Source organism: Bacillus rossius, chromosome 17 (genome assembly GCF_032445375.1).
Source record: "Bacillus rossius redtenbacheri isolate Brsri chromosome 17, Brsri_v3, whole genome shotgun sequence".
NCBI classification, from domain to species: domain Eukaryota; kingdom Metazoa; phylum Arthropoda; class Insecta; order Phasmatodea; family Bacillidae; genus Bacillus; species Bacillus rossius.
Window position 1 is genome coordinate 16,586,923 of NC_086344.1, and position 27,444 is coordinate 16,614,366.

A 27,444-nucleotide genomic window follows, 5' to 3' on the forward strand; every position below is an offset into this window, starting at 1 on the left:
TTTTCAGCTTAATGCTTCTCTGTACATAAACATTTGTGTGGAGAGGGGGTTGTGTGGACTTTGAATATTTTTCAGCTAAATGCTTCTTTGTACTTAAAAATTTGTAAAAGTTACCAGTTACCAGGACTTTGAATATTTTTTGACTGTTTCTGTGTAACTTGTCAGTTACAGTACTTTAACATTTTATTGATTTTTAGATTATTTTTGGGGGCAAGGTAGTGCTAACTTAAGGATTGGTTTGTTGAAGTTGTAGTTTGTAGGTTGGAAGTTATGTATGCAAACATTTTCATGTAATGGGTAGCTACATTGTTTTCTTAAGACTTCTGTTATAGTTCTCCGTACGTCGGGCTTCCTTCGTGTGTTCCGTGCATTGAGCACAGACTACCGATTGTTGTGATGACATCAACCATGCAGAAATGACGTTTCTGCCCTGCTACCTATACGGCAGCTAATAACTGCTAGCATTATGAACGTCAGTGTGCTGACAACCAGCAGCATGACCTCAAGCAGTGTCATCTGTGTGGAAAGATGGTTACTCGCAGTGATAAATTGCGGTAATATCTTACAACATGTACTGGTGCTGCCCTCACGACTTCAGTCATCTGGTGTAGCTTCTGCTTCAAAACCTTCGAAAACTCCAGCCATGTCACACATCATGAGAAGACGGCTTGCGGTCTCAACCCTAGCCATAAAATGTATTCGTGTGGGAACTATGCTTAAGTGTTTGCCAGGGCTGGTAAGTTGAAAGCACATACCAAAGTGTGCAAGGGTCCTGATCCACTATCAACTAAGAGGCAGAGAATGGCCGCGCTTATGCCTGTAGTCATACCTAAGCCAAGTACCAGCCGAACGTAGCTGGTTACAGAGGCGGGTTTTGGCCAACATACACGACTTCATCATTGCAGAAGTTGGAATCTGGGGTAAATTGAAGACTTGTGTGGTAGAAAATAATACCAGTTCTGTCAAGGACACATGTGCATACTTGGACTCTATCAAGGTTAAACTAATAAGCCAACTTCTAGAGGAAATTGAAGAGGATGGTCCACTCAAGTATTACAAGTATTACATCGTGCTTGAGTGCAATTGTGAAAAGCCAATGGGTACACGTAAAGACAAGAGGGACTTCAAAACCACGAATGTTCCACTCTTTGCAGTTCATGAAGAGGAGGATGTCATTACTGAATACATCTTTAAGATATGTAAAGAGGAAGAATAATAATTATGAAAGGGGTCCGGATGGTCTTTGTCTGGTGTTAAGCGACTACAACTACACATTAACAAGCTTGATCCACTTCGAGCTAGCTCCTACATCGAAATACCTACCTGCATCAAAGAAAAATATGCTGTGGTCAATCTGTAAATACTTAGATGAGCACATACGGTTTAAGTGTGCATTTTTGGTCAAGTTAGATGCAGGTGAACATCTGAGCATGTTAATCAGTGCTACAATGACTTGGAGGGAAGGTTCAACTTCACTAACAACGAGTTTCCCAATACACTTCGCCAGATCCCTCTGTTCGAGAAACAGAATCCTCGTGCCTGCATAAACATCAATAGCATCGACGAAAACCAGATGATTGTAACATCAAATGTCGCTCTAGAAGAGAAAAGAACATCACTTCAATCTTATGTTCTTGGTCTTGAAATATACGGTTTTTGTGAATATTGTTTTGAAATATGCTGATTTGTGTTTGAAATACGAGTATTAGTGTTTTAAATGTGTGTGTTCTGAGTTAATAAATTAATTTAATTTAATGTGCTTCCAGTTTTTCTTGAGTCATATATCTTTTATTGAGTTTTATTTTTTGTATTGGTCTTGGAATATATTGAGAGATATCCGTTTGTATTTTGAATTCCTGACACCAAATAAGAAATTTCAGCATTTTAATCAGGTGACACTTGATGAAAAATATCCATTACTCATTAGTTAAATAGGTTAAGTACAGCCGAGAAACACTCGTTTGTAAGATGATTCTCTTCCCCCTTGAGGTCTGGCCAAGCCCTCTATCTGTAAAACAAGGCTGGTTAATGTTAATAATGGTGTGTCTATAAAAGCAAGGATGTGAAATGGCAGCACAATATTAGATGACTTTAATGATCAAGAGAAATGAGAAGATGATGATTCTAATAGTACTATACCAGGTCTTGTTAATTATTTGGAACTAAAAGTTATCAAACAAAGTACTATTTTCATGGGGAATTAAACATTTTTACACCAAGTTCTAGTCGCCTCCATGAAATTGAGAGCACTTTAGAACAGCCTAAAGCTGAAAATATTGAAGACTGCGATGATTCACCTGAAGCTTACAAGAACTAAGTCTACGATTAAGAACTTGAAGCTCACAAGATCGAATACTGTGATAAAGTGTTGAGATCAAAATGATGGAAACGACTTATTAAACTAAATTATTCAGATTAGGCTTATGATGGTCAGTGGGGCTATTACAATTTTAATGACATTGAGGCTGGTATTAAAAAAGGAACTTGAGAGGTCTTAAAAGTATTAGTAATGAAAATTCACGTAAGATGTTAGAAGCTGAAGAGATTTATTACACTACATGGAAATATTCTAACATATTGGTAGATAGGTTATGACTTCTACTTGCCTCGCAAAAATGAAGAAAATTTACCCAATACCAAACAAATATGGTCTATACTTTGTGAAATAGGAAATGCATTCTACATACAATAATAACTTGTTTTGCCTGCATGTGTATAAAAGTGAAAAACAAAATTATACTTTGGATAAAAAAGTTTGTTTTATTTATTGTAATCTAATTTCTAGCTATGGTTGGGTTCTCGTAGTACAACTTCTAACTTAAAGATGTAAAATTCGTGATAAATAACTAACAAAATGAAGAGACATAATTGTGGCGGGTACGTGCTACATTGTAACTAAAATCATTTGGAGCCAAATGTGGTTGGAGGCATTGTAGCCGGCTCGAGCTGGATCCTATCGTTTCCTTTAGTATTTTAGCTAATGTATCCTAGATATTTTATCCTACTGATTTGAATGTTTTATCCATATGTATGCCCGTTTCATTGAATGTTTGTTGTCAAGTCTGTAGCCAGGGCTGAATATGTAATGGTTCAAAACCCACTTTGTCTTGTAGTAAGCATAAAATACATATTTCAGGGATGTTTCTGCTCTACAGTAAGCTTTAAATATGCTGAGTTGGTATTTTTATACCAAGATTTTTTCCTATGTGTTTTTGATGTCTCCTTGTAGCCTCGTGGTCTTGTAGCCTGGTAGTATTGTAGACTCGTAGCCGATTGGAACCTTGTAGCTTGTAGCTTTGTAGCCAAGAAGTCTTGAAGCCTTGTTCGGAACAAATAATTAAACTATGTTCACAGAGATAAAATGATGGGTGGATGTGAAAATCAGTTGGATAAAGTCTACTGATGCCATACAAATTTTAATGTTTTGAAATTTTGTAAATTTTTAGATTATAAAATGCAAGTCTAAAATAACTAAAAAATGTATTTATGCTTGTGCTGTTTGAAACTTTTCACTAGTTACCAGAGGTCGGGATGTTCGTCGAAGGTGCATAAAATGGTATTAGGAGGCTGGGGACGCGTGGAGACAGGTCTAAATGACGCAGCTATTTAAGGTGTGGAGGGTTTAGGGTGAGGAGGGAGGGGGTAGGTCTGCTGACGTCAAAGGCTATGTGTCAGTGACGTGTGTGCTTGGCACGCACGAGCAGGACTGTAATAGAAAGGGTAGAGGGGTGGGGATAGTGTAGTGCCAGCTATGAGAAGATTGCTGAGGTTAAGTTCTATGCGTGCTGTCAGGAGCCTAGTGGCCAGGAAGAAGCTCTGGCGATGGATGAAGACGAAGAGTCCAGGGAAGAAATTGCAGATGTACCTGTGAACACCTCCACTATTACTGTGGAGGATATTGTTGCAGGGGGGGGGGATATTAGGCACTTATTCCTCAATTATGGACTTTGGATCTGTGTGATGCTTGTATAGTTGTGCGGACAGAGTAATTGATGGCTAGTATGGAAAGTACTAGGGAGCAGGGTGTTGTGAAGGGGGTCGGTAATGCCTTCTGAATGGTATTGTGTTAACAAGGGGGAGAAGATGGTGTGAAGGAGTGTGTGTTTTTTTATTAAATAGTGTTAAATATTTTTTTGATATTTTATATACTTCGACTTCTTGCCACGATTTAAAAAAATACTATTTTCATTTGATATGAAGTGCATCTCGTAGTGGCAGAAGTTAATGACTTTGCTCATAGCGACAGTAGGTAATGGCTGAGGTGAGTGTTGTAACTTCATCATATACACTATAGCGATCAGACATTAAGTTGAAACGTAAAAGGTAACGGGTCGGATGTGGTCTCTCTCGTGAAGATAGGGGAACATCTAAAATGGCACAAATGTGAATCAGTATTTTTGTTTGTAGCATAATATTCCCTTGAACGATTAAAGCTACGTGTGTTTTTTCTTTCATTAAAAATTTAAGGGGATGGTTGGGGGGGGGGGGGGGGTGGATATATACCCAAACATTTAAAATATCTACTTGCATGCAGCTTTTATAACCGGAGTACGCAAACATGAGAAGAAAATATTACTTGTGAGTTAAGACTCTGAAAAATTTCTGGTCTGTTAAGATGGAGTAATAAATGTGTTTTTTTAACTATCATTACTCTATCACATCCACAATGATAGTATTGATAACATATATTTTAGTCAAAACCTATAAATGATAAGACTTTAAGAAATATAGGTGGTTACAACAAAATGACTAGATTTTGTGGATTTTTGTGGATTTTTGTCTATAAGGTTCATAATAATGCTGGTACGGAATAGAAACTCAACCTTACATACACTAACGTACTTTAGAAACCTACACCCGATGATATCATCCATCAGATGAAATCAAGATGGTGGTCTCCACTAAATAAGATGGCTGCCTCCAGCAGACAACGATGGTATATATTTTTTATTTTGATAATAAATTTATTTTAAAGAATGCGGTGTAACGAAAAATTATAACAGGGATGAGTGGGGTGTTCGATGATGATGTCATTGTAACAGAGGAGTGGGGTGCTAGATGGTGTATTCGTAATTTAGAGGAGTGGGGTGTTCGATGCGCGGGTATTTAATTAAAATTTTATTAATTAATAAATTTTTTAAATTTTATTTTTTAATTTTTATTATTTAATTTTTTATAAATTTTTTTTTTTATTAAAATCGGATAATAAATAAAGATTTTCAAGATGGCGGAATGTTCTAGAAAACAAAATGGCCGCCGGGGTCAAATGTAAGTTCAAATCCAAGATGGCCGCCGGAAGTTACGATATACAATATGGCCGCCGGATGTGACGTAATCCACGATGGTCGCCAAAAATGACGTAATCCAAGATGGCCGCCTCGAATCCCCGAATCCCCCTCCTGCCACCGGTGTCCCCATACATACTATATATACCTACTATTATTGACCTATCCTTTGGTACATAACAATGATGGTTTCTAGTACTTACAATTCTTTTAGCTTCATCAAACCGACTTTTTAAACGAAGCTCTACCTTTCGAACTTCACTTTCCTCTACAAAGACAAAGTCGATTCCTTTAATGTTTTCCACTCAAAAGTTGAACATGCTGATTGGTGTTGTGCTGATTGGTGTTGTAATGTGGCCTTCTACCGGTCGTTGCATACTTGCCTTAGCCACAAGTCGCTTTACGGTCCCACCTACCCCATCACAAGGTCCCTTGCCGTGACTTGTTGCAAAGAAATGCCACTCAGCATCAACTCCAAAGTCTTCTTTATGTTTGCACAGGTTAGTAAAATTCAACCTGTTCTTGTACTCACCTCCTGCTCCATCTCAGAATTAAACAACTTTATTCAAATTGTGAACAAAGGACTTAATATATGGTATCAACTTTGTTTGTAATGTGTACACAGATGATGCATTATGATTCATACAGTCACTTATAACACAAAGGTGTCGAATACATAAATTACTGGTCTCATCTCTGTAGTACACACAGAAGGGATGAAGTGTGGCCTGAGAGTTGATCCAGTGATAACTCTGGATCTCATCTTGTATGATAAATGTGAAGTTTTCAGAGAAATCACCAATCACTACACTTTCATCACTTTTAAGATTTTCTTTCTGTGTTTTCAAATCCTGTGATTGACTATGTGAGATAAAATTATGTTTTTTAAACACCATTAGTTTACTAGCAAATGTTTCTTTGAATTCAGCATATGTTTCAATAATAGTAACAAGAACAAGACTGCAATGGTCACTCATCCACTGCTGATCTGTTATATCATCATCTTCATCACAGTAACAGTTCAGTGTTTCATCTAAATTCAAGGATGCTATTCTGGGACACTTTACACATTCCCCAAACATACAGTTTTCACTGTTCAGATCACACACAATTTTTTCAAGAAGGATCTTCCAATCATCTATTTTAGCTGCTATTGTCATTAGTTTGAAATTTTTGGTGAATTGAACACACACAAACAGAATGAGTGCCACTCGCTCCAGCCAGGATGCACCACTTGGGGCGTAGAGAACAGAATGTTGAAAATCCCATCTTTACTGATAGATGTTCTTCTTTAAACTTTCTGTATACAGTTCTTTTAAATTTCATAGGATTAAAATTTTTTGTTTTAGTTCTTTCTTTTCATTTTCAAGACGAACTGATTAGTATCCTTCATTCCAGGACACATTCTGCTAACTTCATCACTTTCATAAAATTGAACAGCCAACTCTCTAGTTTCTTTGGAAAATTTTCCCCCTGATTTATTAGATGTAAGCTGTGGAATGAGACACCATGTTCCTGAACTATTTCGTGGGTTTTTCTAACTAGGTATTCACTCACACCTAACTCTTGTGTAGTTTTTTTATTGACCAGCTCTTTGGTACTACACTTATAACTTGTATCTTCTCATTGTTGGGTGTGCTGGTCATTATTCTTCGCTTTAGATCTTCAACAAGATGTTGCAAGTCTTCTGTGGCAGTATCAACAATCTTCAGTTTTAATTCTTCTTCCTTATCTTGAAATTCACAGCTGATGTTAAAAAGGTCACTTAATTTTTTCTGAATCGCACCAGAAAATTTGCTTACAGTTCACTTTACTTCTAGGATTTCTTTTCAGCACTAAGTTTCAGGTGAAAGGAATGGTTCTTCATCAACACTTTTTCCAACATCAAAGTTCTCATAATTACTACTTGAAGGTGTTAAAGAGAGTTTTTTATGGCAAGAACAACAAACAGATTTACCAGGAATCAGTGTGGGCAATCTTTCAGACAACGCTAGGGTTATTTGATTTTCCTCGACTGTTTTTTAATAACATTTTTATGGCATGAAAATGGATCACAACACGAATTTCCAAACAAATGATGGTATTTCCCCAAATATTTATTTTCATGATAAGTACACACACTAGCTAAACAATATATTTTAACTCTTTTTCTGAGAAGGAAACGTTGTGGTTCATTTAATTGTGATGCAGTCTTTGATTCTGACTTTCCATAGAACTGATTTTCACAGCATTCATTTGTAACCGTTCCCACAGAGCACTTCATGTTTCTTGTAATATTGTTGCGATATATTAATTTTAAAAGTATGAATTTAGAAACCAGTAAAAAAACCTTGTTGACATTCAAGAAAGCTACTTCACTGCAGAAGGATTATTGAAACCTCTAAATTAAATTAAGTGCGGTCACGTCCTCACAATATCATTTGCGTTTTTACTCCTAAAATCTAAAATTAAACAAGTTTATTTTATAGTTATGTTCAAACAGATATTTACATTTAAAAAAAAAAAAGATTATATATTTTTAAAAGTATTGAATACTTAGTGTACTGTAGGGAAATACTTCCGTGAAAAACCAAAAGCAGTGTGAATAAACTTGCCTCGTGGCGTCCAGAAGATTTTATTGCATTCGTTACACATTGCCGCCAAACTTCCCGATTCGGTGAAATAATCCCAAATAAGACTTGTTCTTTTACTCTTAAAACAAAAACCCGGTGATTCATCAGAACATTGGCTTGAACTAGCCATTTTACGTGGTAAAGAGAATGTTAACTCTTTGTCGTCATAATCTCAAACCTCACGACTAAGAACAAAGTAGAAACTATGGCCGTGGCTGCAACTGGAGATTGTCGATGTTCATTTGTTCAATAAAATCGTATTACGTGGCAATTAATATTCGTATTCGTAGAGTGTTTGATTTGCAGGGAAAACTAAGGCTGTATTGGGACTCACTGAGGTAGCATTTTCTCGCACGACGGTATTTACTGACTTTTTTTTTTTTTTTTAAAAAAAAGCTTCACAAAGCATGCGAAGCTTCGCAATGAGCGCGAAGCTATGCATCACGTTCGAAGGTTCAAATGAAACGAATATCAAAACAAGCTTCAAATCGATTCGCAAAGTCGAACCTTCGCACAGGCCTAATATCCATGAAATAATGAAAGGATCCCTTATCTTGAAAAACCCAAAACCTCAGAATACTGGTATTATTATTGTCATTTTGTTGTTTGGCTTGAAAATCTGTGGCTGGGAAAAATTTGGTTGACTGGTGGGTAAGAAGGGCAATAAATGAAGGGAAAAAAACACTCTATTGATGAAGAGGGTGGGAGTAAAAAAAAAAATTTAAGTAAATAAAAATTTGTGGATATTCGTGAATAAGATACGAAAATGTATTAAAATCATTTACAAAAAAGTTTGCCAGTGACTCCGAAGTCAAAATACCTTTTAAATCATATTTAACTTTTATTAGAAAAAACATTTTTAACTGTTTAATGGTACAAAATAATTTTTTTTTGCAAATTCGTGGGTCTCTAGTTATAAGTGATGTAAAGCTGTAAAAGTCGTAGGTAATACCTACAGTTATTAAGTATTAGACAACTTTAAATCATGGTATTTTTTTGATAATTTTTAAAAGTATTATGATGCTGTGTTATTTTTCTAATAGTCTACTTTTAGTTGAAATAATCATCTCTGTTTGCTAGGGAAAAGAGGGACGAAAAAGGTTTGGGATCTTAGCACAATGAACTATGGTTACGTTTGACACTTCCTGCCGGCGTTATCTTTTCACGTGGGCGGCCAGCGACTAGCGCAAGGCGGAGAAAGAAGGGAAGGAGACTACCCTTTGTCGGTGTCGCCTGCACTTTTCAAAGATTTATCAACCATTCACTCGTCACGTGGGGCTTAAAGTGAAGTTAAAAAGACGTGTGCGTGTAGGTTGCTGGCGATATATTTACGGTCCTCGGTGCCGGTTACTTTGCTGAGAGCTGGCAGAACCGAGAATTATCCATCACTACTATGTACATAATCAGTTATATAAAAAAAACCTATTTTCAATCTCAAAATTTTACTGTATGCTGTTTTATTTTTTAATTTTTGCACATTTTTCCACCTCTTTTTTATGTTTTCATATACTCTTCTTTTCATTTTACTCTATGTTAAATTAAAAAAAAAATTATTCAATATTTGTGATTACTGTTGCATTCGATCCAAATGAATAAAAGTAGTTTTTGCTTAGTTGTGGAAAGTTTGAATTTAAATGGAAAATGTTTTTCTTTACCCAAAAATTTTTTTCTGTTGTTTTCTGCTTAGCAATAATTATGTTTTAAAACCAAGCTAAATGAAAATTATCAAAAAAATATTTAAAAAAATAAAAATAAAAATATAATGTTAAATGGTGACATAATGAAGGCTGATAGACTGATAGACTGCTTACAGGTGACAGAAGAAACAGCGGTAGTTTTGAGGGATCAGCAAGTCAGTTGCCAGTGTCGCGGACTGACCTACGTCAAGAACAAAGGCAACATGATGACTTATTTCGTGGACATTGATTCAAACTTCAATTTGATTGAATCGAGAACACCAGTACACACTTTTCATCAGTGCACCGATGAAGAAAACACTAGGTTATGACACTTGGACTTTCCTAAGCAGTATTAGTGTCTTGTACATAAGTGATCCACTTTGAAGCTACTACAAAGTGTAACAAAGATTTAGTGATATCATTGTAAGATTGACATTTTATAAATACTTTTTTTTTCAATAAAATCAAATAAAAATGCAAGAAAGAAGCTAATGCCCAGAAGTATTCCGAATCTTTTACCAAAAAGTGGGAAGAACCATTTTCATGTCAGATTTTGTGATTTTATATAATATTTATAAATAAAATATTATTTTACTATAATCTTAATTTTTTTCTGTTGTATATCTTATACATCTATCCATGCAGATTAAAACTATTTTTTGCACAGCCTACACAAATTGAATTATTTTCAAAATCCTATTTATTTTGGAAACTATTAGAAAATTAAAAATAATTGTGAAAAATGTTCAAAACTTCTTGAATATTTTAGATACTAATGAAAACATCCAAGTGTTTGAACTAGCCGTTCCAGAAAAGTCTCTAATCTCATTACTGTAATTACAAAGAATTACGTGCATCCAGGGGTTTTTGCAGTGATCTAGATATGTAGGCATCTATAGCAAAAAAATTTGGTTTATTGAGGTATTTGTTGACAAGACAAGCCAAGGAATAAGAATACATTAATAACTACCATAATTTTACCTGTCCCCCTGGTCCAAGAAATATGGGGAGAACGATATTAAAACAATCTGGTAGGTAGCCACAGAACTTAGAACCTGCAACAGAAGAAATACAAGGATATCACAAGGGCGCTCGGGGTGTCTCACAAGATTAACATTTAAGCAAAAGGGGTCGTAATGTAGCATAGTGGTATCAGGTTAGCCTACACATCAATCCATTTCTGTTGCAAGGATTTGATTTCCATATACGTTCTACAGAACAGTTCAAGGGCTGAAAAATGTTACTTTGCCAACAGTTTAATCCAATTAAGTTGGTAACAATTTTCCATTCTCCCTGACCTAAATGCATGATTTATCTCGTCAAACAAAGGCATAATTAAAATTTATTTATTCAGTAAGCAAATCTGTAAGATAAAAATAATTTTAAGACTCAGATAATACAGTCTAGTTGTTTGACAACTTTCCCATTGTACTGACCCGAATAAAAGTCGGCTCGGTACAAATCGATGTATGGCTTTACAGTTTAAAATTTGGGAAAAAAAATTATTAAATTTAAAAAAAAAAACTTGCTTACAGAATTTTTTTTAGATACGCTTATTTATGCATTCCTTCAATGGCCATTCATTATGAAACTTTGAGTTAGCTGTATAATTTTCAAAACTGTGTCTGCATATTACAGTATTTACACAATAATCCACAAAGAATTTTTCTTAAAATGTGTGTTGAGAAAGCATGGTGCGCTGCAATGCTGCGTAGCACAAGTTCCTTAGAACTCCAATGTTGGTTAACCTGCTGTTGCTTAATGGACAATAATCATCTTGCATGTGGTTTGAAAGTGCATTTTTTTTTGTGAAAAGGACGTTGCAGTGATTACTGAAGGTCTGCAGATTGCAATTATCTATTGTTACACTCCTCAGTCTCTCTTGATGATTGGGGTTACTAGTGGATCTTTGGTTTCAGAAGGCAAAATAATGATTTAGTCTAGACGTTAGTACCTCTGTTTTTATTTTACTTTTGATTATTTTCACATTATATTATATAAGTGGATTAACAAAAAAACATATACAACATAGATTTAAAATCACATTATTAAAGGAATGGGCCATCCCTTATTAGACAATTAAATTAATCTTTAACATAATTTAAATAAAATTCATAACAATAAAATGAGTCGCAGTCCCAGGATCTTTTAAGTCCTAATGAAAAATTGCTGGTTGTCTGATCTGTTAAACGTCGTGATTCCATGCTAGTCCAAAAAGGTTTTTAAAAACTGAAGGACTGGCGGTTTGAAGGTTGCTGGATGAAGTGAAACAGCTGACTGGGCGTCAGAGGGCCTTAGTCATCCGGCCGTGGAGACTGATCTGGACCTTGGAATGTTCCCGGTTCTTGTAAACTGGTCCAGTGCTTGTACCCTGGTCCGGTACTTGTACCCTGTCTGTGAACAGATCCGAAACACATATGTTCAGGACTGATTCACAGACAGTTGGTGAAATAGGCAGAAAATGCCTTCTAGTCACGATGATGGTCGGGGAGTAAAAGTAGTAAAAACTCACAAAACAGGGTGATGAGCACACGGACCCGTCTCGGGCATTTCATGATTTAAAAAATTAATTATTTATGAGTTTATGACTATATGATAACATGACTACTCGAACTAGATCCACACGGACTGACTAACGCCAAAACACTACCGTTGTGGGAATCATCCGTGGTCTAGTTGATCACATCTTAAAAGAAAAACGGAGAGGCGTCCTGATGATGTAGATGTGAAGTAGTCAGTCCCGAATTGCGGCGCGCTGTAAGTTTGGGGCGGCAGAGACTCGTAATTAAAAGGCGAAGTTAAAGAAAGAAAGAAAGAAAGAAAGGGGGGAGGCTTTGGCTTTCGGACCGAAAGGTTCCGAAGATTACCTAGGGGCTTGTCGAGAAATACTGACTTCGATATCTCGAAGTTGGTGGTACTGCCGGATGTCAGCGCGACCTTTTGAAGTGTGTCTGAACCAAGTAGAGGTCGACTCACATGAGGCGACCGCTAGCAGCATGGGGCTTATGGAGCGGACTAGGCCAGCGCTCTGGTGGCCGGGGAAGGAACTACGGGGTACTGGTTACTGCGGGAGATGCCAGAGGGCAGGCGATTAGTGGTCGTTCAAACACCCAGGGGAAGTGATTCGCAAAACTACCACCAGGTTGCATAAGCATGTACTTTTGGAACTAGTGTCGTGGCCTTGGGATAGGCCGACCCTGGCCGGGGTTAGTGGCCAGTCAAAGCTCTGGGCCGGTGTTCCCAGGAAAACTTGGAGAGTTGGGGTGTGTGGGGGCTGCTGATGACAGTGGGAAAGATGCGCTACAGGACCCGGAGGCGTGACTTTACTTTGGTGAAAATGGCTATGTCATGTGAGGTCTTAGAATTAGCCTGCCCCGAGAGCTTGCAGGACATAGCAGTTTTTGTCACGGATCGGAGGCGGATTACAAGCGACGTTCGTGCGCCAAGGCGGGGATAAACGGATAGCCAGACTGACTGGCAAAAAACTCGGCAAAAATTCGGATCTAGGGCTGGGAAAAATTGGGGAGGCAGGCCTGGCTAAGATTGAATGGGAGTGTACAGGAGGAGGAACATGTTTAAGTTCTTGCAGCAAAAGAATAACTGGTGACTTTATTTTTTTTAAATTCAAATTTAAAGTTGTGCCAAAATACTAGTTTGTGGCACACTATGGTGGCTGAAACATTCTAAAATGTTTAAAATTTATGAGGAAATGGAAATCATGCAATGAGGAGAATGTCTGAGTGTAATTGACTGGAGGGAAAAAATAAAATGTGGCCAAAATTTTAATGGCCCTTCACTGCCTTAAACAAAACATCTTCAGTCAGTATGGTACTAATTTTTCATTCATGACCATTTCTTCCACGCTTTACAGTTAATCCATAAAACTACCTAATATCTGTAGAGACATGCAATTACAATTCACTTTAAGAATTTTAATGGAAGGTTTAAAACAGTCTTAATGACGGTGGATGCTAAAGATCAGTTGCAATAGAACGGTGAAGTTGACGAGGTGCGTAGGAAGCGTGCTACTCCGGGCAGCGGATGAGAGACGGGGTGGTTCGACCAGGTGTCATGGTGGCAGGAAGCTGTCGAATTACCGTTAGACAGTTTATATTTACGTGACAAAACAGATAATACAACATAACCTCTTGAGTGCTGAATAATAAAACATTTACTTGTACATAATGGAAATTATTTAGGCTGAAGGAAAACAAGACACCAGGGTGAATAAAATATAAGTAAAATTACAAACTACATTAAGTATTATTTTAGGGGTGCATGGCAGGGCGGGCAAACACACGCACGCACACACATACACACACTCGTTGGAAGGAGGTTTTAACAGAGAGTGATGGTGGGTGGAGATGGGCTTGAAGCGGGGCGAGGCACATCAGGCTTAGGGAGGGTGTAGCCCCGGTCGATGTCAAAGTTAATGTGGAAAATCTTTAAAAACCCGCGAGACAAGTGATGCTCAGCGATCCTGGCAGCAGGAACTCTACCTAGCGTTGTAAACAATGTTGTTAGTACAAGAATTTTAAGTTTTTATTTCTATTTAATTCCCCCCTTCCCCTTCCTCTCTCTCTCTCTCTCTCTCTCTCTATATATATATATATATAGAGAGAGAGAGAGAGAGAGAGAGAGAGAGAGGGAGAGAGAGACAGAAGAGAGTTTTGAAGCAGAACTTCAGAACTTCAGAACTTTGGGTAATATGAAAAAATAGCATTATTTTCAACACAAGAACAGTTTTTTTCAAAATTTAGAGAAAAACATGCCTAAGTCATGGAGATATTACTTCTTACTTTCATGACCTAAGTCTCTCATAAAAATGTAGGTACACAAATTTGAATTTCACACGCATGCTTACAGCTCATGTCTCTAGGATCGCTGTAGTAGCAAGTTGCATGCTTCGCCTGAGTTTCTTATATTGTCTTCTCCAATATTTGATTGCTCTAAAGCAGTGGTTCCCAACCACGGGTCCGCGGACCATCAGTGGTCCGCGAGAGCTAAAATATGGTCCGTGAAAGATTTTAAACTTTGAACTCGCGTCGTTGAACAAAAGCGAGCGCGGCGCGCAGGCGACCGGGGGAAGGGCAAGCAACTGACTAAACATTATGGCGCAAGCCGGTCAGTCAATAGTACGTTTTCTTTTGTTTTGCTCAGCAGTGTTGTGTTAGTGATTCTGTTTAGCTGTTTAGTGGGTCAACATCTGTAACTCCTCAATATTCTTATGGATATTTTGATAACATATGAACAGGGTAAGTCGGCTACGCATTTTTCTCTGTGAAATTTTTTTTTAATAAAAACATGCAATTATAAAACAGAATGTGGACGTTACTTTACGTATGATTCTTGTGTTTGTGTATTACAAATTTTCACTACAGTTAGGTACAGTTAGTTGAAAACCTAATTATACATCAAATAAAGCGATATGAAATTAAAATTTATGATAGTAAAAGAACACTGGCCTCCCAAATTAAAAAGTGGAGCCAGCCACAAAAATTCTTAAAAATATGCTATCATAAAATTGTTGAATTGTTGTTATACTGTTTTAGGTGTTTCATAAAGAAATAAAAACACCGTAAACTATTTTAATGCCAAAGTCGGATAAAACTCTTTTTCTGTGTCGTACGAAAAATTGGAGGATCGAAAAATCGGCCTGAATATTTTTTTCTTTCAAAGACGCATTTACGACACTCTACTTTTGTCGGTTTGACTCGCCCTACTATTGAGTTGCTTTTTCTCAAAAAAGAGATCAGAGCTGTCACGCTTCTGTCTTCCTTCTCTGATAGAGAGCAGGGTTCTCATGTTGTTTTCGAACCGATTGTGAAACAGATTGGTACTGTGTTTGTCCGCATTTCTTCGTTTGGAATATAACTTTCCGTTGTGAGAAATTCAACTTTAATTTTTTAAAAAATTATATTTTTATTATTTTGTAAATTATAAGTGTTAATTATTTTCTACATAAGTATGTGTTCCTGCTTATAAAAATTTATTTTGCAAATATTAAAAAATATATATATTTCTGGCAAACAAACTATTAATTTGCTTTATCATTAAATAATAAGCAGTTTTGTGTATATTATAAACTGCCAGTTATTCTTTATTGTTGTTTATTGTGCGTTGAAACTCATTTTTGTAATAGTTGTAGTGATTATATTTTCCCACGAAATTCTTAGTGCCAAGAATATTACTTTGATAACCATGCCCTAATCGCACGCCAATCCATTAAAAATAATATAACTTTTTCACGAGAACTTTAAAATAAAATAAATAAAAAATGCATTATATGTTTTTATTTAACCTTAAAAAATGACCAAGAATCATTTATTTATAAGATGTAAAAAATTTATACCTACAAAAAGTTTTAAAGGTAAAAAAAGTAATTAAATGTAAAAGGTTATTAAAGGAAAAAAGTTATTAAATATTTATCTCCAGATATGTAATTCATTTAAAACTGACTTGGTACTTTTAGTATAACCGTCATTGAATTAGTAAATTTGAGACTGGCGCCAAGAGGGTTAAGGGAAATTTAAGTTACCTACCCACCAACACCCTTGTTTTTAACGATAAGACAACATTATTTTTTAAATTGTAAAGTAAAGATTTAAGTTTGTAAAAAAATGATAGCGAGGTTAGAATTTTTTGGAAACAGTATATATTTATTTATTTAATTAATGATTTATTTTATGAATTATGAAACAATTTAGCTATAATATTTTTTATTCTTTTACTTGGCATAAAACATAATATATAAGCATAACAGTGTACATTCTATTGCATTTTGGTTTTCTTTTCAAAAATGCTGCCTAAGAGAAAATATGATAAAAGTTACATTAAATTTGGATTTACTTCGATATAAAGTAATGGAGAAATAAAACCACAATGTGTTATATGCGCAACTGTTCTCGCGAACGAAGCATTGAAGCCAGTGAAATTAAAACGTCACCTAGAAACGATTCATCCAAATTTTTCTGACCGACCACCAGAGTTCTTTCAAAGAAAATTGGAGAATTGAAAAAAAAAAAAAAAAAAATGAAACTCGGGCCTAGTGTTACAAGATATGCATCTTCTGAAAAAACATTAGTAGCATCGTTTGAGGTATCGAAATTAATAGCACAATCAAAAAAGCCTCACACAATAGGAGAAAATCTTGTGAAACATTGTTTAATTTAATACGTCGGAAGAAGTTTAAGGGTTAGAAGAAAAAAAAAAATAATTTAAGATATACCTTTGTCGAACAACACGGTGACAGCTAGAATTTAACTCATGTCAAATGATATTGAGAAGCAACTTGTTTCAAGAATTAAAATGTCACCATTCTTCGCTTTGCAGTGCGATGAATCCACTGAAATTTCTAATTGTGCTCAGTTATTTGTTTTTGTTCGCTTTTTAGACGACGACAACATAATAAAAGAAGAACTGTTGTTTTCTCAGGAACTGTAAATGACATCAAGAGGTATTGACGTCATGAATATAACTGGATATTTCCATAAATATGGCATTATGTGGGAAAAGCTAGTCGGTTTCTGTACGGATGGTGCTCCTGCGATGTTAGGATCACATTCCGGTCTAGCAACGTTAATCAAACAGAGGAATCCTTCAACATTAACATCGCATCTTTCATCGCCAGGCGTTAGCTTCCAAGACTCTTCCTAAATGCCTTAATGATACAATGAAACTGGCCATAAAAGTAGTAAGTGTCATTAAAATTAGTGCCTTAAATTCACGCCTTTTTAAAAAACTTTGCACTGAAATGGACTCCAACCATGAGAACCTCCTCTTTTACACAGACGTTGGTTGGTTGTCGAAAGCCAATATGCTGGAAAGATTATACGAGCTAGAGGAGAGGTTGAGTTGTTTCTAGGTGAGATAAAAATGGAAAACTTAATAGTACAGTTTTCTGATTTGACATCCCAGATGCATTTGGCATATCTTGTGGATATTTTTACACACTTAAATAAGTTGAACTTTCAAATGTAAGGTTCAGGAAACGGACAATTAGAAGGCGTTGCAAATATTTTTAACTTTGAAGATAAACTTCGTGCTTTTATTTGCAAACTTAAGTTATGGATTAGTCAAGTTGGCGAGGGCAATTATAGTGCGTTTGCAACATTGAAGGCACTCCTTGACGACAAAAAGTATGTAATGTTTAGGGAAAGCATACAAAAAAAACAGCAAATGTCATTGGAAATGTGGGTTGATGAATTCAACCGTTACTTCCCAGAATATATCAATACAGAAGCTAATGTGGACCAAAATCTGATACACAACCCTTTTGGCACTAACGCTAAAGAAGTTGCAGAAGAAATCCAAGAAGAACTTATTGAATTACAAAATGACAGGAACTGTAAGGACGCTTTTGGAGACGTTTTGGTGTAAGAAAGCAATTTCATGTACTAAAATTCGAGAAATAGCTTTGCGCAATCTTATGCTTTTCTCAACAACTTATTTATACGAACAAGGATTTTCTGCATTACTGATCATTAAAAACTAATCCAGGAATCGACTGAAAGTAAGTGATGATATGCGTGTAGCTTTGAGCAAAAAAATTACCCCAAGAATTCAAGATCTTGTACAGAAGATGCAAGCTCAAAAACTTCATTGATGCAAACTGAATTGTGTACTAAAAATATAAGTTTTCAATCATAACACTGTTAATTAATGTTTATTTTGGTTTTTTAGATTGCTTATGTTAAACATTTCGATTAACATTGAACGATTAGGCTTAAAGTTTATTTTTATATTGATACAGATTATTTTTTAACCTTGTGATCCCTGCTAATAATAATAAAATTAAAGTGGTCCCTGATCAAAAAAAGGTTGGGAACCATTGCTCTAAAGGAATATCTGTTGTACTAATGTGTGGCCAAACAAAAATTGCAAGAGAGTTATAGAGTTAGAATTTTATAAATGGTCCTTAAAAAAATAAGGATGCAACAATGAAAAAAAAAATCAACATTATGTGATTTCCTGAGGCAATAAAATGCAGCGTATTGACAATATTATTACAGTTGTAGTCATGTCCATGTGTAGCAGCAAGGTGCTGTTAACCTCAGGTACCCCACTATGCTTTTAACAAAATCAAATAGTCATGGGTTTATGTCCCATTCTGAGTCATTATTTTATATTTACATTCCACACGGTTAAACTTGCCGCCTTTTTGAATGGCTGAAATTGTCGCAAAATTTTATATATGTGTAATACTTTTTTCATAATTAACTGGCAAAGTTGCATTTCAAAGTTTTCATGCATTATGGATAAGGAGAATGAAAGATAACATAAAAATGGAACTTTTTAGGTTTAATATAAATAGTACTGGCTACAATGTGATGTAGTTTAGTTTCTTTCAGAAAAAAAAATATTTAATTTTAGCTGTCCTTTTAAAATCCATAATATCTTTATGATTTCAAAAGGTTAAATAAAATGTATTTAATATTCTGAAAGAACCCAACAATTTTCAGTTTCTATATTTCATTTGGTTATCCTTCTCCACACTGCATAAAAATGTAAAGAATTCAACTTTGCCAGCAAATTATGCAAAAAGTATGTACTAAATATTATTTTTCTTCATGGTTTAGAGCTTTGAAGCCAAGATAGCATCTTTCGGATCCTGTCATTGTTATAGTTAGTTTCGAAATTGAATTAAATACCAAATGCCAATGACTTCACAGGATAAACTATTTGTAACAACCCATTAAAATTTATTTGAGCGATAGCATTATATTATATACTACTTTACTTTAATTTACTTTACTTTAAATTTTGAATATCAAACGGTGTCTTGAATAAACATTTTACTACACATAATAAATATTTCATAAATAAATATTTTATACTTGAATTCTTTTAACGATATCACTAATACATGTGCTGATACCTAGATATTGGCCGTTATTCAATACCAGTATCGTCTATCTGAACAGCCCTAATTGGGAAAATTTTCCGAATTAAAGGGACAATACGGTACTTTTATTTAATTTTTCAAGTTGATACATGTATAATGTTAATTTGTTAAAAAATAATATATTTTAATGTGTTAGGTGTTTTAACATCTCGTCTTCATTGAGGGGTGAAGTTATGTGAATGGAGCAGTAACAGAATGTATGGTTGGAATTAAGGGGAGTACCCAGAGAAAACCCAGCAGCATTCACATTAAGTTTTCAAGGGTTGAATCACAACATGACTGGGCGTAGCATTTTACCCTCAAATCAATCGCCACGGAAAAATTTTTGTGATTGCGTTAAAAGGTTGCAAAAAAAAACTGGTGATTTCTGTACGATTTCCTTGCTTTCCTCTCAGTCCAGTCAATAAAAACGCACTAACAAACGTATATTTACCAGAAGCATGATTTTAAGGGGCTGTCCTATTCAAGGGGTATGTTTGTGTAACTGAGGCGCAATGACGAGTGCGAAGCTCGCTGGTGCTTCTAGCCAGCACGCAGTCTTCTCGTCGTGCATAGGGCCACTATGAGATTCGAGTGGTAACAATAATATTATATGGCGGATAAATGAAGATGCAAGTACCTCGAGAGCCTTCAAGAATCTGTATCAGAAGTTTCAGGCCCAAAAATTATTCTGAAAACATGCATTTTAGCCACTCCCACTCCTATAAATACATTTCAAAAACAAAATATGAAAACAGAACAACCTTACACATTCTCTCTCATCGTATTCTTAAATGATTTTGTAAACACAAATGCCACTCGGATATCTTGAGCAGTTTTCAAATTGCATGTTTTTTTTTTTCTTCTGAAGCTCTGCAACATCCTGTGTGTGCCCAAGTAGGCGGGGGCTTTACTATCAAATGTTTGAAGTCAGTCAATTTTTACAGTCTTATCACTGTACTGCAAGCAATTACGACAGCATACTCTCATAGGCCAGCTCAAACTAAAAACTAAAGCTTAGGCCATAAGTACTGCCACATCACACAATCCGTAGACAATAGTAAGTCATTTTCAATATCTATCACAAAGCTAAGAAATGAACATACTTAATACTGGAAACCAAGGCAGATAAAAATAAAATTTTGACTGAACACCACTGGTGTAACCCCGCATGTTGGAGCCATTGTCATATCCCTGAGCACGGCAATCTGCAAGTGGGACGCCAAGGGTTTATAACGTGGACAGTATTCCATCAGTTGTGGCCTAGCCTGCTTTACCACTAAATTTCATAAATTCAATAAATCTTTCACAAACGTTAAATTAATTTTTTCCCCATATTTTTAAATACGTAGCGCAGAATGAGTACATTCTGCTCCTGGTGGGAAATGTCAGAAGTTACATCAACAATAATTCCAAAAGTGTCAGATTCTTCTATTTCAAGAGTTTTTCGCCACATAGAGAAATTAACTCATTCTGTGAGTACCATGATAGATAGTGAGCTTGACCTATCATACCTTTCTATATCAGTTAATTTTCTTTTACTTTGGCTAGATGTTCACGAGTTACTTTGTCATACTTTCCAATAAAATACAATATTCCCAAAAAAAATTACATTGTGCATATCCTCAATCTGAGTATTTTCTCCTTCGAAAGATAAACTTCTACTTCTTAAGAATAAAGTTGTGCCCAGAATGCTTTATAATATAGCTTTCCATCTTGTTCCTTCAGAGTTAATCATCTGTTGAAGGTTACTGTCGAAACCATGTCATTTCAATGATGATTCAAGACTCTTCCACTCTAAGTAGTGTTTTCGATGCACAGAGCATTTTTTATGCATCGGTAGCAAACCTTTAAAGTCTTTTGTAGGGCGCTTTTTGTAGAGAAAACCTTTCTTTTGCGAGTTTACTCTAATTTGATTAAAAAATGCTGCAAGGTATACTACAATTAATACTGTTTTTTTGACTCGCTCCTCATTAACCGTTTATGTGGAAATTGTTTACGTGTTCTGTTGTTGACTGTTTTCATGTATATCATCTCTCATGGAAATATTTCCTTGAACGGTCGGTTGGGAAAGGCATTCATCTGGTCTGAAAAGTTGAGAAACCAGCATATGACGATGCTAGTTCCTGTCGCAGTCTCACTCATTACTGGAGGCCAAGATACAACTGTTGCTGTCATCAGTATTTATACTAAGATTAGCTGTTCAGAAGCCAATGTGATTCCTTTGTGATTCCTTTTCCATCTTTTTGTTCTGAAACCGACTGAACAACAGAGAACGAAGGTTGGCTATCTGGGGCTGTTGAAGATTCTGTGGTGTTAGTGTAATCTGAAACAATACACTATGGCTAAAATATATTTCACCTTTGACTTTCACAACGTTAACTTGAGCAAAATACGGCTTACAAAAATTGAAGTAAAGTGACGCACAAAGGTTTGATCATACTGACTGGGTATTTGCAAGAATATTTATAAAATAAAACTGAAAAAATAAACACAATAGCAAAATGATGAGCAATAAACCAATAAACCAATAAACCTACTCTACAGTATTTAATAAATAAACCTACACTACAGTATTTACTTGAATAGTTGTATTTCTAGATAAAATGTGAAATTTAACCAATACGCATAGCAACAAACACTACATACCACCATTTCACTATACCACGCATGGGATGAACAGCGGCACATTCTAGACGAGTCTAGCGTGTAATTAATAATACACTGTGCACTCAATGAATACATTAGGAACTAACTGAAATCGTCAAAATTATCCCTCTATCTAAAATTGAATAATTGAAATTGACTCAACAATGAATATTTCAGTTTGTTACTGGAATACTGTTCTGAAAGTATTTTTTTTTAAATTACATTTGAAACTTTTCTAGAACTTTAAACTAAACTAAGGAGTTCAATAGTGGGGATGGTTAGCGAAGTGATGGAAGTAGCTTCAGAAATTGTCTTAGATATCTTTATAATTACATTTTATAATTAAGTTAAGTTACCTATACTTTGATATTAAATTAAGATATAGTTTTAGACTGATATTTTAATCATTACTACTTTAAATAGTTGGTATTTGAAATTGTCCTTCAATTTGATAATGTCCATAAATTATATTTTTTATAGATATAAGTTGTGTTTAGTTAGTGGGTTTACAAATTGATTAGGTATGTCCTTATTAAAACAGTCACATTGTTTAGGGTATAAATTGTCCAAATGCACTTTTAAGTACAATATGTATCTATTCAATTACATACTCAAGAAAGAACTAAATTTTAGGATTATAAGTAAGGGTTATTTGTTATTACTCTTATCTTATCTTGTTGAAGAATTTTTTCACATAAACCAAATATTAGCAAAACGAAGCACTTTTACACAACATAGCTTAATGTGAAAACCAACCAAATAAATGTTATCACTTTCAGTAGCAGGAAAAAAAAAAGATAGAATTCAACCCTCATCACATGGAGTTGACAGGCGGACTCATAAGCGATGCGTCTATTTTTAGAGCATAGGGGAAAATATCTGCCCAAAAAATAGCCAAGCCAATCCTTACTGCGCTAATATGCACACAACACATGCAATAAATACTATAAGCACCAATTTGATTAAACATTTATCAAAACAATTGTTTTAAATTTTAATATATAATTAGCTGTAGAATCCTATAAAATTTCAATGGATAAAAAATATTCAAAATATAAATTTTATAGTTTTATTAAATTATAATAATTAAAAAAATTTAAAAATTTGTGCGGGGCTGGGCGGAGGCCCCCAGGCGCTAGTCCCGGACCCAGGGACCACCCAGCTCACATCTCATGATCCCACAATGTTCCCATTATTATTTTTGATACGTAAAATAATAATGGACCAAAAATTTTTTGAGAAATTTTTAAAATTGTCACTTTTTGGGAAAAAAAAAAACAAATTTGGAATTTTCCATAATATTTTTTGGTATTTTTTTTTAATGGAAGCCCATTAAAAAAAATTAAAATGCAACCATTTTGACCTTTCTAACATCAACCATTCCCGAATTTGCAAATATTTTTATAGATCAGAAAATGCAAAATTTGGGTTATTTTTCAAATTAATTAAGGTTATAGAGGAGAAGGTGGTAATATGGACCCCGCTGATTTTATGGACCCCCTCAATTTCCAAGCAGTGACGTGCTGCACTCTTTTGTTCATTGCATGAACTATCTCTTTATGAAGTGCCAACAGCAGGTAGATGTCGCAGCAAACCAGTAGTGTCGCATTATATGAACAGCGAGGCAAGGAAAGTTTCTAATATTGTGAAAACTTTTGCAAGGTATGTAAAATTTTATTCTAATTTAAGTTTAATTTGCATAACAAGAATTTTTTTTATTTTATCTTAGAGGGTAATATTGAGGCTGTAACAGAATATTATCAGAGTTCGATATTTTCTGTTTCTCTATGTAGTATTGAATTCCAAATTCAACATGGTGCTGTCGGTATTATGGACCCCCTGGAATGTCTGTAATATGGACCCGGGGTCCATATTACATGCATTTTTATCGGGTCTATTTCTTACAAGAAATAATTTAGGAACTGTAAATTTTTCTTATTTTATTTAATGTCTGCGATTTATAATTTATTTCTTAACTCAATAAAATAATATTTTAAATGATGTAGGCCCAAAACAAAATTCATGATAACATTGATTACGAAAGTAACTTCATGGCTTACCAGAAATGTCATGAATAATATAAACAAGAAGACTAATTTTAACATGATGTGTATAAATATAAATAATAGATGCCAGACAATTAAAATTCAATAGTTTTTCACTAGTTTTTCACTAGTTCTCCTAATCTTGGATGGGCATTACTCACACACAAAAAACTTGGACGTAATCAATTTGGCACGGGACAATCACGTTCTCATCCTATCGTTGCCAGCCCACACTACGCACAAACTTCAACCTCTAGACAGAACATTCATGGGGCCATTGAAATCTTACTACAGTGATTTCATTCGACAAGAGCTATTCCATGGAGAGAAATGTCTGGGACCATTTGACATTGCAGGTCTGTTCGAAAAGGCCTACTTAGAATGCACGAGGGCATCTATTGCAGTGAATGGATTCCGAGTGACTGGTATCTGGCCATGTAACCGCAATATTTTTCCAGAATCAGAATTTCTCGCTGCACAACAAGCTGCTGAGATTCTTAATGCACAAAGCCAAACTTCCAGCATCTCTACAGTGTCCAACAATCCACCAACCTTAATCTCCATACCCATGCAGTCTTCACCGATTGCATCGACTGCGGCCATTAGCTCTACTTCTCAAGTTGGCAACAAGTCGTCTCTTATTTCACCTAAGGATATTCAGCATCTACCTCGACTCAAACATAAATCAAAACGTGGGAGGAAACCATCATCCGCAAATATAATTACTGGGTCCCCGTATAAAACTGCTTTACAGGTGGCAATTCAAGAAAAAGAAGCGAAGCTGTCGAAAAAAAGAACAGGTCGAGGAAGGTGTGTAGGTGTCTGTCAACCTACAACAACTGAGCAGACTCAGACTCAGACTCAACCAACTATGTCTGGTCTTGTCTTTCAGCGCCCAAGAACTGTAAAACGAACTAAGAAAAGGAGACTGGCATTTGAAGGATCAAGTTCTGATAGTGACTCTTACGCATCGTGTGCATTAGATGATGCTAAGACAGAGTCACCCCTTGAAGTCCCAGTGGGAGGAAAGGCTCCAGATACAGAAGATTCTCTCTGCATGTTTTGTGAAGGGGCATTTACTGATGACTGCAGGGGAGAATTGTGGGTAAGGTGCGAGATGTGCAGCCAATGGGCACACAGTGAATGTGCTGGGGCTGAAAAGGACATTTCCTATATGTGTGATTTTTGTCGTTAAACATTTTATTTAAGTGGACTTTATATATAAGTTTGACAAAAAGGTAGCACCACAATACCTGCAATTTTCTGTACTTGTAAAAAGAATCCTCTGGAAGCTAGTTGCCAAGAAATAGTTTGTAATTCTACAAGAAATATATTGTAACTTTGTTACAGGTTGTTTTTGTGGCCTGTGACAATCTTTCTTCCCTCCCGAACTTTATCGTGTTGCCGCCTGTAAGCAGACTACCCGCTGTACAGGCATTTCCATTCTTGTTCTTTTTCTCTCTCCCGAGTGTTTAGGCTTCACTGCTACGCTCCACGTCAGCTCACGTGGCCGGAGAGTGCCGACCACGTGACACCCGAGCTCTTCCGAACAAGGCTTCGGGAGATTATTCTCAGTTGTCCTAGAAGCCAATGCTCGTTGGTCTCGGGCGAGTATATATACTTCTCTGGTGGCTAAGAGGGTGCAGTCTACCACAGACAGGCCAGCAGGTGCTACCGACGAAGAACGTCCGCCGTGACTCCGCTGCCCGCAAGGAGGTCGTCTGCTGCCCGAGTGCAGCTCCAGCCGATGCCAGGACGTAGCCTCTGCAGCGGTGAGCGCAGCTAACCTACCGAGTTCAGCCGGACTCAGCACCCGACCAGGAGATAGTCATCAAGACACAGGTAACTCGTCGAGGGAGAAGAAGTCCGCACTCGCTGGGCGAGTAAAACCTGGAAACTCGCACAGTGGAATTTGAAGGGTTTAGTGCTATAGAACAGCTGAAGGTATGTCAAAGTACTCGCCAGTGAAAGTCACATATTTCACTCGCTGGGCGAGCATGTGATGAGAGAGTAGAGGACAAGCAAGTTCACGGAGCGGCGAGCTACAGCAACCCAAGTACCCGCGGGTCAGGAATTAATAAGTTAAGACAGCCTAGACAAGTGCTGTCTTAGCCAAGTAAGAAACGAGAAATTAGACTTTTACGATCTGACAGGTTGTGTAGCGGAAGTGCAAAAGAGGTGAAACCAGAACTGAAGGTCTGAGGCTGACATAAACTTTGGCAGTGCTCGAAGGGAAGATGTTGTATCAACTGTACGCCAGTCGCGAGAAGAGGTCATCACCCAGGGCTTCGTGGTGTGTTCCTAGTCATCTCGTCCGGAGTTATCTTCATAGAAATCCAGACGGTCGAGAAGGGAAGGAGGGCGGACACTGGCTGCCGAGTTCTTCAGTGACGACGACTTGGTGTATTTCACCATGGGAGAAGTCCGGGCATGATTTCAGGAGAGTGTGGAAACAGTAAACACCTAACCCAAGTACAAAGGGGGGTTATCTGCAGTAATTATTTTCTGTATCAGCATTTTCAAACAATTAAGGGTGAAAAAGTTGCTTAATAGTGAGTTGCCGATACGTTTAAATATCTTTGAAACCACTGGTTCGAAAAGTTGTAATCGTTATTCGTGAAGTAAAATAATTTTGTATTTCAGTGATCCCCTTACTGTTTAAACATTTGTCGTGATTTTTAATTTGCATATTGAAGCTGCCTGTAACAGAAACGTGTATTGTATAATTATTTTGTGTAAGGAAGCACTATAATTTTTTGATATCATACCAGGCAACGATTCTTTGTGATCAGTCACTGAGGTTGTAATTGAGTCAGGCCTAATATGTATAAATATTAATTGAATGTTATATATAATTTTTACAGTTGCCTGTCTACGCGGTCGAGATACTCACCTGTGCTGAAAGGAAGCGAGTAACAAGAGAGCATGCACAATGTCCGGGTTACGTTTTTGTTTGTTTGCCTGACTTGGACTTTGATAATAAAATAATTTTTGCTTGGACTGATTTATTAGTTTATCAAACATATCCCCCTTGTTATTCCTTTGCAGCAACTTTGTACAACACATGGCTATGGTTATTATTGCATATAGAAATAAACATTTCGAGATAATACTTGAGTATTTATTAAGAAGTTCGGTGCATATATAAATCGATGTTTCATTCAAGCATATTAATTTAAACCATGGGAAATATATAGAATATTAAATTGAATTTTATTTTCTTTTATTATGCTTATTAATGTGCGCAGTTTATACTGATAAGCTATTCTGGGTATGGTTTGCTAATAAATT

General features: G+C 36.0%; 1 protein-coding gene across 4 annotated transcripts in view; it reads left to right on the forward strand.

The window, feature by feature from the left end:
• LOC134540885 (adenylate cyclase type 7-like) overlaps window positions 1–27,153 on the forward strand; it is a 118,552-nt gene extending 91,399 nt beyond the window's left edge. For 2 of the 4 annotated variants that reach the window (XR_010076532.1, XR_010076530.1), the window contains one exon: window positions 9,700–12,399. The gene's annotated coding sequence lies outside the window, so the exon portion shown is untranslated. Of the gene's footprint in view, window positions 1–9,699; window positions 12,400–27,017 lie in introns of those variants that run through there. The other 2 variants (XR_010076531.1, XM_063383913.1) reach the window with 2 other exon arrangements.
• Window positions 27,154–27,444: the final 291 nt, after the last annotated feature.